The sequence below is a fragment of the Mixophyes fleayi genome, chromosome 3 (genome assembly GCF_038048845.1).
Source record: "Mixophyes fleayi isolate aMixFle1 chromosome 3, aMixFle1.hap1, whole genome shotgun sequence".
Lineage (NCBI taxonomy): Eukaryota > Metazoa > Chordata > Amphibia > Anura > Limnodynastidae > Mixophyes > Mixophyes fleayi.
This window is the reverse complement of record NC_134404.1, coordinates 194,695,652-194,716,049: the sequence shown is the minus strand read 5'-3', so window position 1 is coordinate 194,716,049 and position 20,398 is coordinate 194,695,652.

The following is a 20,398-nucleotide window of genomic DNA, read 5'->3' as shown; positions in this document are numbered from 1 at the left end:
ATAGGTGAAGTTTTTCAGTAGATCTTTGGGAGAGGATTGCACCCACTTAAAAAGAAGAGGTATCAACCTCTAGGAAAAAATGCTGTGAAATCTCTGGTTGTTAGAGAACCAGAGCAGTAGAGAATGCTTGCTTTAGAAAAAGAAAGTCTTCTGTATCTACAGTACTTCAAATCCTGACCCTTTTGTTTGAGAACAATGATGGGAGCTGTGAAAGAGGAGTACCCGTGAAAAAACTGCCTATAACAAATGGGAAAGATATGAAAACATTGGTAGGCCTTGAGACCAGAGGTCGTAGGCCAAGTATGAACTGCTCGGACCTTTTCACAGCCCATTTGTAACCCTGAACCAGTAACAATATATTCAAGAAATGGCTTCTGATCTTATGAGTTTGCGTAGACAATTTTCAACTGCCACATGAGACCCATGAGTGATGAGATCTTTGGAGAATATTGAAATGTCGTCAAGGTATACTAATCCGCATTGATAGAGCAGGTCTTGAAATATTTTATTTATAAAACTTTGTTACACTCCGACAAGTTGAATTGATAAACTCTTCATTTCTATCTTGATTCTCACCAACAACCCTAACTCACCACAGAATCCACACCATACTTAAGGCACCCATTGAAGCAGGAGACACAAACCCAGTGTCACAACTCTTTGAAATTGGATTTCTATAAATAACCAGGCCGCTAATAGATGTAACTAATGTGTGGTGCCTAACAAATCTGCAGCTCTCCAAATAACAGGCACTATAACCTGTTATTAATTATGAGAGCACTGATAGAGAATAAAATAATAAAGTTATTAAAATAATAATAAAAGCAATGCTTCATATTGCTCTGTGTATCTGTTATATCATTTAAATCCTGACAATTATCTACTCATAAGTACATATAAACAAAAATAACTTATATGCATATATGCTTATTGTCCACAGACTTTCCAATTCTGGGATAATCAGTTCATATAAATTAACTCTAAGGCATTCAGATGGGACTGTATAGCTGTTTTGTTAATATTCTCCCCAATTTGAAAATAATAGTCCCTGCAGAACTTAATACCTCCACTAACGAAGGGACAGATCCCCAGCACAATTGGAATGTGATGTGGACCTACGTTTCTGCAGCATATTATATCGTTCCTGTTATTAAAGCTCCAGAAAACAATACCCCAATCCTAAGGGGAAACTGTTTGTAGCAGCCAAATGCATTAGCAAAGCTGTTTAATCTTAAAGTAACTATAAAGGATCTCTGGTGAACGTACAGGCAATATGATTTTCATAACTACACTGGCGTCACCGGACAAGTTTCTCCGTCCATTTCAGTAGGGGGTTTCTTCAGAGGTAAATAAAGTATGAACACAAAGGCACCTTTATTTATCTTACAGCTCCCCATAGTAGCCAATTATTCACATTTAGACAAGACGGTATCTTAAAAACAGCCCAATCTGTCATTCATCACACTGTTACAATCTGCTTACAGCTTTCTGCTTTGTATTGGCAGCTCCTGTCTACTTGAGTTTTGGACTTTATTATTTGTGTTTCATTTTATGTGTTAGCAGCAGTACCTCTGATCACTAGAGGTGCTGCAATTGTGCCTGCTTCTTGTGCTTTAGTAGTTAACCTTCCTGTTCACTAATTATTCCTTGCACCTAGGTGTGTCCTTCTTATACTTGTCTCTCCCAGCATTCATTGCTGGTTATTGTTGTCATCCTGTTGTTACTTGTTGTTCCTGCCTTCTGATATGCTTCTGGTTACCTGCTGCTTGGAATCTGTCCATACCTCCTGCTTCCCTGCATTAGCTGTGTACCTGGTGGTTTCTGCAAATTCATATTACCTCCTTCTTCCCACATCAGCTCTGCATCTGGTATTTACTACTAACTCATGATTACCTGCTATTTGAACGTCTCTGCAATAAACATAGAGTGTTTACACCATATTCGTGGCTCCTAGCTGTATTCCTGTATTTAACCGTGACACACATGGACAGATTGCACTAATCCTATCACTTGTTGACAAAATAGAAGGGATGCACAGGACATAAATCAGAGTACAGAGTCGATCCGGTTCGGTACTTTCCCGCACCCTCAGAACTGAAATAGAGGCAAAATTTCACTGTCACGTCTTTGGATCTGTCCTGTTTTTGATTCCATAAATACCACACTCCACCGGAAATCCGGTGCCATCGCTCAGACAGACACAGGAGGGGGTAGCAGTGCTCTTGTCAGTCTCCAGTGCCATTGCTCTGTGCCATCGCTCACACAGAAACAGGGGTAGTAGTGTTCTTGTCACTCTCCAGTAACATTGCTCATTGCCATTGCTCACACAGAAACAGGGGTAGCAGTGTTCCTGTCACTCTCCAGTCTCCAGTACCATTGCTTACACAAAAACAGGTGGGGTAGCTGTGTTCTTGTCACTTTCCAGTCTCCAGTGCCATTGCTCTGTGCCATCGATATGTATCAATATTAGTTGACAAAAGAGCAGGAGCACCAAGCTGCTGTTGGCACCAGTCATGATGATACTAGTCTCTCTACATCATCTGCTAAAGCCTATGCTCACGTGCATAGTGGGATCAAGTCAGAGAAACTGAAATTCAAAAAACAAGCTTTTACATTGGTAAACAAAAAAGCATCTCTAATAAAGGGAAAGTCAACTGTAGAAAAATATAAAAGAGCCAACATGCCATCCTATACACGGAGCGGCAAGAAAAAATTCAGGCTTTCGCATCTATGTATGAGTACCAGTTCTGCAGTTGTCAGTGAGGCATCTTCTTTAAAGGTTTGTCATGACGTTGCAAGACCTTATCATTCTGCATCTAAAAGAGGTGCCGAAAAAATTTCATGTGTAAAAGTTGAGCTGGAAAAACTAGGCAGTAGAACAAACTTTGTTCGAAAATGTCACAAATCCCTGGGGAGAGTCTATCCATGAGTGCTATGTCTAAGTCTGACCTTTCTGATACTGTACTTATAAAGAAGCCTCCTTTCCCCATTTCTGCAAATGTGTGGATGAGCAGTCAAAATCTAGCTGGTGATATAGAAACTGAGTATGCCACTTTGGATTTGCAACAAGATGAGGGGGATATTTGTGTAGCTAACAACAGCGCTAATGAGAATGTCGATGATGATGATGTTGTTTGTGTAAGTCCTGCACCAGTGGAAGCAGTTCTTGCCAGTGATAAGAAGAAGGCCATTGTCATGCCTGGACATCAGACCAAAAAATCCACTTCTTATGTGTGGAATTATTTTTATTATTTTTTGGTTTTGTGGTTAGCACTTCCGCCTCACAGCGCTGGGGTCATGAGTTCAATTCCCGTCCATGGCCTTATCTGTGTGGAGTTTGTATGTTCTCCCCGTGTTTGCATGGGTTTCCTCTGGGTGCTCCGGTTTCCTCCCACACTCCAAAAACATACTAGTAGGTTAATTGGCTGCTATCAAAAAAATTGACTCTAGTCTGTGTCTGTCTGTCTGTGTGTGTGTATGTTAGGGAAATTAGACTGTAAGCTTCAATGGGGCAGGGACTAATGTGAATGAGTTCTCTGTACAGCGCTGTGGAATTAGTGGCGCTATATAAATAAATGGTAATAATAATAATAATAATAATAATAATAATAATAATACCCAAATCCTGACAACAGTTGAGTAGCCATTTCTAGCGTTTGTAAAGCCACAGTCAGTAGAGGTAGGAACCTTAACCATCGGTGTTATGCCATTTGCAGAGAGTTCATGGCAAGCATTTGGGAAAGTCAGAAACATATGCTAAAAAAATAACAACAACCAGTCCAGCACCAGCTATCTCCCTTCTCTCAGCTAGATCCCAGCACCTGCAATCTACACCTACAACACCTTCCTCATCAATATCCTCACTAGTGATCAGAGTTAGTCCTGTATCCAAGTTGCTAAGGCTAGATAACTCCTCCCTTGTCAAGGACTACTCTGAAGAATTCTTGAGCGTTAGGCCCGCTGTTGCTGCTGCTGGGGGTGGATATTCATCACAGAAGCAGACCAAGAAGAAGACTACTAGTAGTTTACAACAATTGACTGTTAAGCAATCCTTTGCAAGAGGAAGCCCGTAGGGCAGCTGTCACCCAGTCACACAGCGGAACACAGGTGCCATGGTGACTATGCTAGTATTAGATTTGCGTTCAATATTCACAATTAATGCAGCAGGGTTTAGACATTTAATTAAGCATTACAGCTGGGTGAATTCCATCACATTCCCTGTTTTGCTCACACAATCAACTTGGTGGTACAGTGCTTTTGAAAAATGACAGGGACGTGCAGGAGTGTCGGGCACCATCCCCACTGTTCTTTCGTGGAGCAGGGATGGTCACCGGGCAATTCCGGTCAAGGGCATCATGTTGCTGGGCAACAGGTGCACAGGGTCACCACCCATCCTTGCGCCGTCTGAAGCATGTGATGTTGGGGCTTTTGAGCTTTGGCAGTCAGCGTGTCTGCCTACTTCCTACATCCTCAATGTAAACTCTGCTCTGGCACCATTAGGATGCCAGAGTATCAGGTGTCCTGTCTCCAGCATTGTTTGTATGTTTCTGCTCCTGTTTTTTGACCTGACTTCCTCTGACAACTTTTTTGGATTGTGTCCGTTATTGCCTTCTGTTGTGACCCTGGCTTGAAGACCATTCTCCTGGATTGCACTATTCACTTCTTCATTGTGACCTCGGCCTGTCTGACTTCTCTGTGGATTTCCATTCGGTACCATCTCCTTCTGATTGTTTTGACCTGGACCGTCCTGACTATTCTCAATCACTACGCTGGTAACTGTCTTGGAGGACTGTGACCTGCGTACCCTTCGCAGCTAAGCCCAAACCTCCATGCAGGGGTCCGTGGTGAACACTGGGGGTTCATTAGACTTTGCACTTCCTAGTTCTGTGGCGTAAATTAGTGATGCTCAGGCTTGGTTTCTTGAGAATCGAACATACCCGAACTTAGCATATCCAAGTACCGAGTCAAGACGGCTCGGTACTTTCGCGCTTTCTCGGAATTGAAAACGAGGCAAAACGTCATTGTTACGTCATCGGATCACGGATCTTGCGAGTTTTGGATACTATAAGTACCGCCCTCCATGGCGATCCAACGCCATTTCACAGAAGGACACAGAAGGGGTAGCACAGTCTGTAGAGAGTTGGGCAGCAACATAGGTAGAATAGAAAGAGGAGTGGGTAGCAGTGTCTACAGTGACATTCAGGAGAGCTCCATTGCTCATTGTCATTACCGAAATAGAATTAATAGGGCAAGCTTGGTCTTCTAAATCTGCAGGCCCATAATGTACAGTATTATATAGGTAATACACAAAGAGAAGAGATCTATTGCTAATTGTCATTGCTGAAATACAAATACTAGGCCTGGCAGGCTTTTCTTCTGAATTTGCAGTCAAAGTGTACGGTGTTATCAAAATAGATTGAAAGCAGTACACAGAAGAGCAGGAGCACCAAGCAGCTGCTGGCGCCAGTCATGATGATAGTAATCCCTCTACGTCATCTGGTAAAGCCTATGTAAAAGTGCATATTGTTTTTAAGTCAGGGAAACAAAAATGTAAAAAACACCTTTTACCTTGGTTAAGACAAAAAACCCTGTAATCCAGGCAAAGTAATCTGCAGAAAAGAATAAAATTGCCAACATGCCATTCTACACACGCAGTTGCAAAGAAAGACTGAGGCCTTCGCCTTTCTCTATGAGTGCGAGTTCTGCAACTGTCACTGAGGCATCTTCTTGTAAAATCAGTCAAGACCAAGCAAGACCTTGTCATTCGGACTCCAAAAGTAGTGTCCAAATACTTTTACGTTTAAAAGCTGAGCAGGAAGAAAACAGTAAGGCATCAGAGAAAAATGTATGTTCAGATTCAGAAATGACACAAATCCCTGAGGAGAGTCTGTCCATGAGTGCTATGTGTAATCGTGAGCATTCTGATAGTGTACCCATAAAGAAGGCCCCTTTCAGCATTTCTGCAGATGTGTGCCTGAACAGCCCAAGTGTAGCCAGTGATACACCAATTGAGGATGCCACTTTGGAATTGCAACAGGATGAGGGGGATATTTTTGTAGCCGACGAGGGTGATAATGAGGATGTTGATGAGGATGATGTTGTTTGTGTAAGTCCTGCACCGATGGAAGCAGTTCTGGCACGTGATAAGAAGAAGGCCATTGTCATGCCTGGACATACCACCAAAAAATCCACTTCTTATGTCTGGAATTATTTTTACCCAAATCTGGACAACAGTTGTCTAGCCATTTGTAGCGTATGTAAAGCCACAGTCAGTTGAGGTAGGGACCTTAACCATCTAGGAACCTCATCCATGTTACACCATTTCAAGCGAGTTCATGGCAAGCTGTTGGGAAAATCAGAAACTTATGCTAAAAAAATAACAACAAGCAGTCCATCATCAGCTAGGACCCTTCTCTCACCTACATCCCAATGCCTGCAATCTACACCCACAACACCGTCCTCCTCAATATCCTCAGTAGAGATCAGAGTTAGTCCTGCATCCAAGTTGCTAAGGCTAGATGGCTTTTTCTCTATCCTGGATTCCTCAGAGGAATTCTTGAGCGTTAGTCCCACAGCTGCTGCTGCTGCTGGGGGTGAATCTTCATCCCAGAAGCAGACCAAGAAGAAGACTACTAGTAATTTACAAATATTGACTGTTAAATAATCCTTTGTAAGAGGAAGCAACTATGAAAGCTGTCACCCAGACGCAAAGCGGATCACTGACGCCATAGCGACTATGCTAGTATTAGATCTGCGTCCAATATCCACTATTAATGCAGCTGGTTTTAGACAGTCACTTGAGGTATTGTGTTCCCATTACCAAAATCCATCATGACACCTTTTCAGTAGAAAAAATATTCCTCACCTCTACCAGAAGGTTCCTAAAAAAGTAATTATTGGGCTAGAAAATGCCATTCTACCCACTGTACACTTAACCACAGATATGTGGACAAGCGGAACTGGGCAATCTAAAGATTATATGACTGTGACAGCCCGCAGGGTAGGTGATTCGCCTTCACCAACAGGAACAGCAGCAGCATATACCCAAGTACATCACATTTGTCAGAGGCTGGCTACTCTGTGTATCACCGGCTTCACTAAGAGGCATACAGCTGACAATCTGTTACAAAAACTAAGGGATATCATTGCAACATGGCTTGGACTCTCCTCAGGATATGTCATTTCTGATAACATCACCAATAGTGTGAGAAAATTACAGCTGGGTGAATTCCATCACATTTCCTGTTTTGCTTACACAATAAACTTGGTGGTGCATAGCTTTTTAAAAAATGACAGGGACGTGCTGGAGATGCTGTCTGTGGCCCGTAAAATATCTGGACATTTCTGGCAATTGGCAACAGCGTGTAGGAGATTGCAGCAGCTGTAAATGCAATTTAATTTGCCCTGCCACCAACTGAAGCAAGAGGTGGTGACAAGGTGGAATTCTGCATTGTATATGCTTCTGCGGATGGAGGAACAGCGAAAAGCCATCCACGCTTACTCCACAAGCCATGACATTGGGAAAGGAGGGGGGATATATTTTAGTCAAGCGCAGAGGAGAATACTTTTCGTGTTGTGCAAGGTGCTGAAACATTCGAAGTAGTTACCTGTGAAGTGAGTTCACACACTGCTAGCTTGAGTCAAGTGATTCCCTTAATTAGACTTTTGGAAAAGCTGCTTGAGAAACTGAAGGAGGAGAAGAAACAAAGCAATTACGCTAAGTATGTCAGACATATAGATCAAGTACTTTATTAGCTTCGCCAGGATCCAAGAGTTATCAAAATCTTGAAATCGGATCACTACATTTTGACGACTGTGCGTGTTCCTTGGTTTAAGAGCTATGTCTTCTCATTGTTTCCAACTGACCCAGATCTGAAGAGACACAAGGAGCTCCTTGTAAGCAAGATGAGAGCTGAAGTGTTATGTGACAGGACGGCGTCTCCTCTTTCGGTTTCTCAATCAACTGCTGCTAGGATAAAACTTAGCTTTCCCAAGAGACCCAGGGATGATGCAGATGACACAGCACCAAATTTTGACATCTGGTCTGGTCTAAAAGAATTAACCAAAAAATGTGACACCTCTGCTGTAACTCCACCTGATCCTACTATCAGCATCCAAGGATGGTTATTTTCACGATAGCATAGAAATAGACACACCAGACAGCCCCTTTACATACTGGGAGGAAAAAAAGGGAATTTGGAGACACATGTACCAACTTGCTTTGCACTGCCTAAGCTGCCCACCCTCCAGTGTGTACTCGGAAAGAGTTTTCAGCACAGCCGGGAACCTTGTCAGCGATCGGCGTAGGAGGCTACTTCCTCAAAATGTGGAAAAGATGATGTTCATAAAAATGAACTTCAACTTTTATGCGGAAGACCTTTCCTGCCTATTACATCAAAATATTGAGACTTCTGTAATGGTGGATTCCAGCAGTGATGAATTAATAATGTGTGAGGATGATATACACACTGATGAGGGTGAGGATGAGGCTGAGGATGATGACAACAACATCTTGCCACAGTAGAGTTCATTAACAGCACTGTTACCTTAGGTTCCTTAAGCCCTTTGTTAGCTTGTTTTGTGGAGGGCCAAAAAAGCCAAGCACTTCAGCCACTAGGAGTGGCACTTGTGTAGCTGAAGTGCTTGGTTTGCTAAAGTGTGAATGTCCTTTTTAAGATCCAACATAAGGGGGGTGGGAGGGCCCAAGGTAAATTCCATCTTGCACAACTTTTCTTTTTTGCCACTGCTGTGTGCCAATGTGTCCTAGATGTGCTAGGATCTGCCGTGTTTTTGAGTCACTGCTCTGTCGCTTAGAATGAAGCCAGGTCGCTGCAGTATTTGTCCGAAAGTGGATGAAAATAATGTTGTTACCTGAAATTAGTGTTATTGAAGTTATTAATAATGTAGGAACAAAAACAGAACAAAATTATGTGATTTTAGCATATTTTAGGAATTTTTCTAAAAAATACAGATCCAAAACCAAAACCAAAACACACAAGGGCGGTTTTGCCAAAGCCAAAACCAAAAAACGATGCTAATTCAGATCCAAAATAAAAACCAAAACCAGTTCAATGGGGGTCAGTGAGCATCTCTAGCGTTAATATCAGTTAGTGGTTTTCAATACATTTTGAGTCTACAGCACCTTCTGAGTCTGACAAGGAGATGCTGTCTGTGGTCCTGGACATTTTCGGCAGTCTGCGCAGCATGTAGGAGATTGCAGCAGATCTAAGAACAATTTAATTTGTCCTGCCACCAACTAAAGCAAGAGGTGGTAACAAGGTGGAATTCCACCCTTTATATGCCTCAGAGGATGGAGGAACAGCAAAAAGCCATCCACGCATGCTCAACAAGCCATGACATTGAGAATGGAGGGGGAATGTACTTTAGTCCAGCACAGTAAAGAATACTTTCCATGTTGTGCAAGGTGCTGAAACCATTCGAAGTAGTCACCTGTGAAGTGAGTTAAGACACTACTAGCTTGAGTCAAGTGATTCCCTTAATTAGACTTTTGGAAAAGCAGCTCTAGAAACTGAAGGAGATGAAACAAAGCAATTCCGCTAAGAATGTAGGACTTGTAGATCAAGTACTTTATTTGGTTTTCCAGGGTCCAAGAGTTATCAACATCTTGAAATCGGATTACTACATTTTGGCTACTGTGCTTGATCCTAGGTTTAAGAGGAATGTGTTTTCTTTCTTTCAAACTGAACCAGATCTCAAGAGATGAAATGAGTTCCTGGGAAGCAAGTTGACAGCACAAGTGGTACATGACACGACGTCCCCTCGTTCAGTTTCTCGGGCACCTGCTACTAGGAAAAAGCTTTTTCAAGAGACCCAGGGATAATGCTGATGAGTCAGCACAACATTTTGATACCTAGTCTGGTCTAAAATAATTGCACAAAAAGTGACTCCTCTGCTGTAACTTCATCTGATCCTACCATCAACATCCAAATGAATGAATGGAGGATTATTTTAATGACAGAATACAAATAAATATGTCAGACAGTCCCTTTACATACTGGGAGGAAAATAAGGCAATTTGGAGACTCATGTACAAACTCACTTTGCAAATACCCAAGCTGCCCACCCTCCAGTGTGTACTCAGAAAGACTTTTCAACACTTCTCCAGTGCACAGATCCTTGGGTGTGGAATCGGCAATAGCATCAGCCCCTCCTAATAATTTAATGGTAGACTGTACATCGGAGCTAATGATTTAATGGTGGGTGCTATTAATTTATTTGTGGGGTGATGGCGGGGCTATCTAATTTAATAGTGGTGCCCATTAATTTAAAGTAAGCTGACAGGACCTTTAATTTAATGCTGAGGTGGTTTGGGGTTATTATTTGAATATAGGGCTGAGTTTGGGTAGGAGGGCTATTTATTAATTGTGAATGTGAATTATGCAATGCCAGGCATGGTTCTGGGAAATGGTTACATTTCTTAATTGTAAATTATATTAATTTATTGCTGGGGCTTTTTAGAATGAGGCAAATAAGTATGTTTATTAAATTGGAATACTATTAATTTAATGTTGGGGCTGGTTTTAGGGAAATAAATCTATTTAACAAATGTGCATACTATTATTTTAATGTTGGGGCTAGAGGGAGGCCTAATTATTGAAAAGGAGGCTATTGAATTAACACTAGGGGTGGTTGGAGTTTTCTAAATTACATGTATCCATTTTTTTCCAAATTGGGCCCCCAACATTTCAGGATACAGACAAGCAGCAACTAAAGATACCAGTATCCACAGGTAGTGAAATCGTCAAGAACAAGTAGGAGAGAGCAGAACAGTCTATCAACTGTACTGAAACTGGTGGGGCAGTTCCGGATTTGGGTGACTTTTTTTTGCTTAGAAAGGAAGATACACACGGTCAATACTTATTATAGTGTATATAATGAATTCATCTAAGGGAATTACAAATATAAAACATTTTATTACAATCCCATATAAAACACACACACAATAATTAAAGCAATAATGGAGGTCGATAACTCCACAAGATATAAATATAATCCACGGTATGGCCGTATTTCAATAGTTCAACCAAGTTAGAGTTTCTCATACAAATACCGCCTAATGTTAGTTATACACAGTGGAGAAATGTACTGGTAAGGAGTTCAGAACATAATCCGCCGTATTAACGGACTAGAAAGGAGTTTAGCAAAATTCTCGCACTTACAGTCTCCACAGAGCACTCATCCGTGCTCATTCTTCTTCTAACCGAACTTCTCCGTCCCAGCTGCCACCTAGATGATAGATACTCTCCAATACAAGAGATGAGGTGCAAACCTTATTGTTTTTCAGACAACATAAGCCAGTGTGAAAGTTAGTTCCGTATAAGGCAGCTGCCTTTCTTTGGCATTTTAAGCTTGGAATTTTGATAGGAAATCACATTAGGATGCATTAGGAGTGAGCTTTGCAGATCGGAATCTTATGTAGCAGGCGACTCTTTTCGTCCACTGCTTGTGGACATTTTCAAAGTCATAATTATTATTACATAGTCACTTCCCTTATCTAGGGCAGACTTCTAGCTCGCATTGGATCATTCACAGGTGTAGCCTAATTAGGCTTTATTGTATGACTCATTCATCTAAATTGCTTTATATCTCTGTATATAATAAATCTAATTGTAATTCTAAACAACTATTAAATATATATCACTAATAGTCCTAGATTTCTTATCGTGTCCAGTAGGGGTCTAAGTTAGCCACTGGCACTTGAAAGGATTAATGTGCTGTAGATCAATACCTACATTTATAACAATGATCCTAAACCATGTTTATACAGACAGAAAATATTTTTATAATCATAATTGATCATTCATTCCATTATATATACACTTCTTATTTCAGTATGCACTCATATCAAAGAACCCTTAGGGAAATAAACATGTAATAAGCACTATAGTTACTAGAGAAAACCAACTTACACACCAATGGATAGAAGAGTCAATCTATATCAAAACCACTCAAACCTATAGATACCAAGCATTAAATTCTATAGTCTCATTGAGGCCTTCTAGAAACAGAGTTTGGAGTTAAAAGATCCAAGTGGCCTCACCACGACACAAGTTCCTAAACCTGTTTCCACCTCTAGCTGTTACATCATATTTTTCTATTCCTGTTACTTTAATACCTGTTGGATCACCTTGGTGTTTTTCCATAAAGTGTCTCGATAGCCCATGTGTAAGCAATCCATTTTTGATGTTCAATCTGTATTCCCTAAAGTGGATCTTCAGGGGACAGGTGGTTCTGCCTACGTACTTAAGGCCATACAGGCACGTATACAACATAGGTAGTGTCACAATTGATATATTGTGAAATTCCATATTCAGTACCATTCACAGTGGACTTAACTCCCATTTCTCCATTTTCAATATAGTCACATGTAAGACAAGTATTTTTATTACACCTAAAACATCCACTGCGTTTAGGTCAGTGGTTTCCAAACTTTTGCAGGTCGCGGCACCCTTAGAGTCTCCATAATTTTTTCAAGGCACCTCTCCAAAATAATTACAGAGCAATCCCGTTTTATAATAGTTGAGTCAAAAAAACATAATAAGTATGTAGGTCAGGACAGAAATACATATTTAGTTGTATGCAAAAATAATACACATAAATCCAAGGGAAAATAATATATTTTTTATTTTTTTTTCAATTATATTTCTGTCAAAGAATAATTTACAGCTAACTCACACTGTGCCCCCTTCATCTCCACACACTCTGTGCCCTCCTTCATCTCCACACACACTGTGCCCCCTTTGCATCCCCTCACTCTGTGCCCCCTCTGCATCCCCTCACTCTGTACCCCCTCTGCATCCCCTCACTCTGTGCCCTCTCTGCATCCCCTCACTCTGTACCCCCTCTGCATCCCCTCACTCTGAGCCCCCTCTGCATCCCCTCACTCTGTGCCCCCTCTGCATCCCCTCACTCTGTGCCCCCTCTGCATCCCGTGGGCAAGGAAGAGAAAACAAAAACAAAAACAAAAAAACTTACCAATCAGCTTCGCACGGACCCAGCATCGTTCTTTCTCCACTCCCAGCATTCAATGACAAGCGGCAGGAGAGAGGAGGGTGCTGGTCCTGGGCGCTGCCAGATTAGTAAGTATTTTTTGTTTTGTTTTTGTTTTCTCTTCCTTGCCACAGCACCCCTGTGATCTATGAAAGCTGGGAGCCAGAACATTTTTCAAATTACAGTTTTTCTTAAACACTATCTTTGGTTTTTCACCCAGGACATTTCTCAAGACATTATTCTGTTGTAAAATCTTATGGTTATCTAGGATAATTTTATTCTCTCTATGTGACTTATTATTAAATATAGAAATAAACAAAGGTAAATCCCTATCTTTCAATACCATATCTTTTTTATTTTGTTTAACCTTAGGGACTAACAGATCACATCTATTAGTATTTAATGCATATTGTTGAGCTTTCTAAATCAACATTTGTGGATACCCCCTTTCAATAAAATTCTGCATGAGATTTGACTGAATTTGAAAATCATTTTCATTTTACAATTTCTACGAATTCTATTAATTTGCCCTTTTGGAATATTAATACTCCTTGGGCAGAAATGGCCACTGGTATAGTGAAAATAATTGTTTAAATCCACCATTGTACAAATGAAAATGATTTTCAAATTCAGGCACATCTCATGCAGCAGAATTTTATTGAAAGCGTATATCCACAAATGTTATTACAGTAGCATTGTGCATTGAAATTTAGACAAATTGCGCCGTTCTCTCTTACCTGATCTTGCATCGTGACTACCTGACATTCTCTCTTGCTTGTTCTTGGAGTGTTGTTGTCAGTTGGCTGGCTTCTGGAAACTTGGAGTCCTGTATTGAAAATGTGCAAAAATGTTATTATAGTGTAAAATGTTAAGAAACTCTGAATGATACAAGCACAACACTCCATTATGACCAAATAAAACAACCCCCTAGTACAGTCATATATAGACAATAAAATATATGAAAATTAGAATAATATACTAACATCTACCAGTCCCGTCTGTCCAGTATTTAGCATACTAGTGACTGCTGAGACCACATAACCGCCACACAATACAGAGATCATGGTCCCACAACTATTTCATCACCTCTACCAGCCATTTTTATCATTCCTCACCCCCCAGCCAATTAATCACCTCAGTTTAACTAATTCTTTCACTTTCCCTAGCCAATTTATCACCTCCACATCCATTTCAGTAGCCCCCTAATCAATGAATCAACCCATTGCAGCCAATCCCTTAGCATGCCCCAGCCAATTCATCAGTCCATTAATGCCAATTCATTAGCACCCCTCCCCACTAACTAATTCATCCATCCTTTTCAGGCAATTCATTAAACACCCCACTAGACTAATTCATCAACCCACTGTAGCTAATAGATTAAAACCCCCAATATCTTGCTCAGAGCCGTAACTAGGAATTTTAGTGCACTGGCGCCATCCCCCCCACTTACCTTGGTAGGTGTAGGTGGTCTCTCGCAGCCGCGATGAAAGCTCGGCATTACGCCCTGGGAGGTCACAGTGCTCTAGTTACAAACCCAATTTGTATAATAAATAAAAACAAGACAAGAAAAACACCAAAAACTTTCTAGCAACAAATAATGTTAGCAATCACAAAACAAGCCTGCACAACCAGCGGCTCATCTCTGTGATGACAGTTTCACAAGTGTATTATGTGGCTTGCTGGATACAATGTTAACTATGGTTCTCCAGCTTTTGTCGAACGACAAGTTCCAGCTTGCCCTCTGGTAGGGCATGCTGTGCTTTGTAGTTCCACAACACTGAAGAGCCAGAGGCACCGATAAAAGTCATTGACTGAAGGCCCAATTACCTTGAAGCTGGTATTCTGTCCTGTCTGCTTCTCCTCTGTAGCTTCTCCGGTGCAGTGCAGGGGAGTGTAGTCCATTCATGTGGGAAGCTTGTATCGCTATACAAAGTAAATATGCGATGTAAATTCATTTAGCCACCATGTTGTTCAGAACATTGCGGCTGCAGAATTTTTACAAGAAATATCCGCTGATTTTTCCTCACGCCCCCATTGAGGTGTAAGGAAAAGTCAACTGAGAAATTACCGTAGTAACAGTAAAAATGCACAGCCGCGATGTTCCTCAGAACATAGCAAGTAATTGAATCTGCCACATAATGTACAAAATTATGATTATAATAAGAAGATTGTGCCTACCTGCCATAGTCAAGTTTGTCCGCAGCTCTTTCAATCGGCAGCCACCAGGACTCCATCAACATCAGCAGAAGAGGAGGAAGAAGGTAAGAGGGGAGAAGAAGGGGTAGCTGTGAGGGGCACAGAGAAAAAGTGGTAGAAGGTGAGGAGATGGATAAAACAAAGGTTGGGCAAAGAAACACAGGGGGAGACAGAGTTCAACAAAATTAAAGACAGACACAAAGTAGGGGTAAGAAAGAGACAGACACAGAGATGCACAGACATAGAAAGGGGGGGGCATAACCACACATACATAGAGGAAAACACAAGAGGGGAGAAGAGACAGGGCAGGGGGGACACAGAGTTCAACAAAATTAAAGACAGTTACAAAGAGGGGTAAGAAAGAGAAAGACAGACACAGAAGACAGAGATGCACAGACATACAAGGGGGGAAGGCAGAGCAACACATCTAAAATAACAGATAGAGGAAAACACAAGAGGGGAGAAGAGACAGGGCTGGGGGACACACAGAGTTCAACAAAGTTAAAGACAGTCACAAAGTGGGGTAAGAAAGAGACAGATACAAAGATACACAGACACAGAAAGGGGGAAAGCAGAGCCACACATACAAAATAGCAGGAAGAGACAGGGGGTGAAAGATAGAGACAGGCAGACAGAAACACGGTGGGAAGTGAGGGGGGAGGGGTTGATACTTACGACAGCAGACAGCAGGGGAATCGTCGCAGGTATCATGTGACCAGGAGCAGAGAGGTCAGGGGGCGAGCCTGTGCAGTGTGCACATGAAGAGGCAACGCCCCCTCTATAATCAGAGTGGGCGCATGCTGCCTCTATACTGGAAGAGGCATTATGCGGCCAAATGTATAGAGATATGGGGGAGAGGGGGGGTGATTTTGCTAGGGGACATATCTAGCATCACAGTAAGTGCGGCCGTGGCGCCCCCTTGGCTTTGCGCCCTGGGCGGTCGCACCAGCCGCACACCCCTCGTTACGGCTCTGATCTTGCTGTCTTCTGCTCCTCCTCTCTTCAGATGCTGGCACTTCTGTCTTCTTGGCAGATAGCTAACAGCAAATCTGATGCTGTTAGCTGCTCTGCCAGTGCGGGTGCGCTCTCACTGCTTAGTTTGGTCACATGAGATGTGATAATCTCACGTAACCATATTAAGCAGCGTACCGAAACCGCACTGGCAGCACAGCAAACAGCATCGGATTTGCTATTAGCTACCTGTCTGAGCTTAATTAGATCCACTGAGAGTGGGGGCCGCAATAAAAGAGGTAGGGAGAGGGCAGCAATGAAAGAGGCATGGAGGGGGCTGCAATGAGAGAGGCATGGAGGGAGCTGTAATGAGAGTGGCATATAAGGGAAATTATAGCGATATGGAGGGTAAAATGAGAGAAAAATGATGGTAACAATAGCACAGTGCTTCTCTCTTGTGAATGACACTATGCTCTTAACTTTTTACAATAGGCCACCAGCTGTCCTAAGTGCCCCAGGCCCCCCAAAACCTTAATCCAGCTCTGACTGTGTATGTGGGTGTATATATGCCTAGCAGAAAACTGGTGCATATGCTTCAGGTGCAGATCTGGATGCATTTTGCAATCCGCATATAAGTGTAAATATGCTATTTCCATAGGCTGCTTTTTTTTTTACTGTAAATTACTCCTAACATGTCCAATTCATCATCAGGCCCTAATGCTTTGGAATACTGATTTCACCCTGTGTTCAATAAGTGCGTTTACAACAGGGACAGTACATGAATGTTTTGGCACGCTTTAATGTTACCTGCTATTAAACCTTTTACACATTGTTGCATTATACTTTTCCTATTGCAGAATATGCAAGAAAAATAGACACTGCACTGTAAAATGCAACTAGCATACATAAGTTACTCAATCGAGTGACTGCAGTGTTAAAACAAAACTAAGCTATCTTCCAAGATGGGCAGGGGTGCATGACCCAGACTGCTACAATCTATTTGCTATAGGATTAATTCCTGTTCTCAGACAGAATTTGCGCTAGTAGAACGGAGGCGTCGAGTCTAAGAAATCCCTCATTTTTCAACAGGGTTCGCCGTAAGGTAGTATGGGCTTTTGCTGCTTGCAGCTCACAGGTTGATGCCCTCTATACTGCCCTTTGTCATAAAAGAGAAATTTAAAAATATTGTAGTAAAAAGAACCAGTAAGGAAGGTCATCAATTGTGCACCAGCAGTCTTGCGAGGTGCCTAAATAGAATCCAATAGAGTAGTTAGCAACCAGCCAAGATCTAACCAGGAGATCCAATGAGAAGTATAGGTAAGGAGTAAACAGGTAAAAAGGACTCAGACACAATGGAAGGGAAACCTATTGCTCTGACACTGCGTCCGTGTTCAGAGGCTGTAAAAGTACTGAGGAAGATTTGAATGCTCTGTCCCTGCAGCTGCAACGATGTGATCACATTTATAATAAGTCAGAAGCGCCGTCAGTAAGAGGAAAGAAACTGTTGCTGGAGTCAAGAAGCTGCAGAGAATCCATGGATCCAGCACCTGAGTGTCAATTGCAGCACATCGAACACATGATGCAACCACGCCTCCCATGTGAACCAATCATACCCATTTTTCTGGGGGGCATGTCTATGTCTCAAAACCAATTCATATGTGTCATACATACATTCAGCCCTAAGAGTTGCACTTGAGTCTCCTTGGATCATTAGACAGCAATACTTTCTGCCACACATCTGCAGTATCTTCTAGATTATAATAATATGTTAAATAATAGATGAGCAAGGATATTTTTTTCAGCCAGGACTTCTTCTTTGTAACCCTCCCATAAAGGTCCTTTTATGGAATGCCTTGTAGATTGTAGATACATGTTCATTATGGTCCATAGCAGTCACTGATTTCTGTAGCTATTCATTACCGTAGCTTCTCTGATAACTTCCTTTCATACCCTAAGCTTAGGGGAATATCCTGCTCCTGACAGGATATCTGTGGTTTCATACTTGTGCGCAGTGCAGTGCACTGAGCTCCAAGGGATGTTTCCAGCCTTTGCATTTCTCTGACTTGTTTGTAATGCTGTTTTGCCTTCATTTTGAGTCTTATTTTTATTCCATTCGACTACTTTAGGAATGAAGAAGGAAGATTCCCTTTGGATCAATGGGACTAGTGTAACAGATTCTGGATACTTCTACTACTAATCTTGTTTTACGCTGGCACCTGAGGTGCGGAGTCTAACGATCTCCCCGGTGTTCACCAAGAACCGCCGCAAGGCGGGGTGGGCTTCGCTGCCAGGAGTCGCAGGTCGCGGTCCTCAGGTTCACCCCAAGATGTAGTACAGTGGAGTGGAGCGGAGGTAGCGAAGTCAGACAAGCCGGTTCGGTACACAGGAATGGAGTCAGGCAGAATCAGAAGGCAACTTGGAGTCAACAAGCCAGGTTCGGTACACGGGTCACAAGAACAGAAGAATGGTCAGCAAGCCGGGTCGGTACACAGGGATAGGAGAGCCAGGGTAGTCAAACAGGCAGAGATCAGCACACAGGAAGACACTGGAGACTGGAAGACACAGATATCCACGAAGTACAGGAGCCAGGAACAGGTAAGTGCTGCTCTGACACTCAGCGAGTGTCAGAGTGAGGTTTTTATGCTGACGGGGATTCAAAATCCCCGCCTCTGGTTTGCGTTCATGTGACCGCCGAACCCAGAAGTGCGGCATCCGGACGGAGCGGCGGGGATCAGGTAAGTTCGTTACAACTAGTAAGTGGGATCTGGCTGCCTGGGAATATTTGTGACATATGTAGTTCGACCATAGTCAGTATGCCCAAACAGTCAATGGCTTTACCCTGGTGTGAGGGTTTTGCTTGACCCTAAGAAATTCCGCATTGTGACAGGAGGATGCCAAGATTGGAAAGTTTCTGCTATATTGTGAAAAGCCCAGCTTGACAAAATGATAGCATTGATGGTGGTTACTTATTTTTTTTAATTAATTTAGATAACCTTTTTTATTAATACTCTAAACAACAGCACATATATATACAGAGGACATTCAACTCACAAAAGATGCAGCCAAATGTAACTAAGCCACATTTCCAGGGAGCAGACTACACTTACATTTAAATGCCCATATTGTACTCTACTTGCTCTTGCCCCAGCTCTGTCTTTTCAGCATTAAGGGGCAACGGTTTATAGTTAGTAAAAAATGTCTGATTGCATTTTACTGCACAGGTGCATTAAAGAAAAGCAGATTTTTGCGACTGCATTGTGTAATTTTTGAGGTATTGTGTTGAAACTGTGCAAATTTAATGTTGCAATTGCAAATAACATAAATACCATTTACACTTAATCATTTCTTTTTTTTATTTCCAGGTAGTATTTAAAGGCTTTGGAAATAGTTATTTTGATTTCACATGGTACTCAGTACTTCTTTGGCAATGATCCAAACAATCACACTTGAATCTATTTTAAATTCAGAATTGGCAACAATTAAATGCAATTCATTCTTTTTCTAGGCACTGTAAGTAGTAAGACTAGGAGCATACAGTCATTTGGGCTGATTGGCTGAAGTAAAAAAAATAAAAAGGTGGTCTCCTTCAAAGAAATATGAATACTCAGTTTTCAAAATAATAACTGTCACATTTTGTCATTAGTGTGGTTTTCCCTTTTCCCTGCAGATAGAACATTCTGTTCATCTAGAGGAAGCTTTATTATCTTATTTTAAATGTGTGATATCATTATTTAAAATTTAGATATTATAAAAATGTTACTGCCTTATATTTAGTTGGTTACTGACAGCTGATAGAATTTCAGTTTTACAGGAGCAGTCAAATCATTTTACCAAAATTCACAATAAGGGCTTCATAATTTGCAGGGCCAAAGCTAAACGTAAGAATTTATCCAGCAAAATTGCACTTTTGGATTGCACCTTAAGATAAGTATAGCTCAAAATACAGTGTAAGTAAGAAAAAAAAAGCTTAAAACGTTTGATGTTTATAATGTGCTAAAATAAACAACTAACACTAAAACAAAAAACAAACAAGGTGCCCCCATATATGTATATGGGAGGAAACTACACTCTTGTGCACCAAGATTCAAATTTACAGATGAGTGTAAAGAAAAGGCCAAAAGTTTTGAAATGGCACAAATATTATTCATGTATATTCTATCAGACTATCTCCGGTCCAAAGGTCCAAGCTTCTAGCAGACAGGAGCTGCAGGATGCAGATGGTGACAGTCTGGTGTGACTG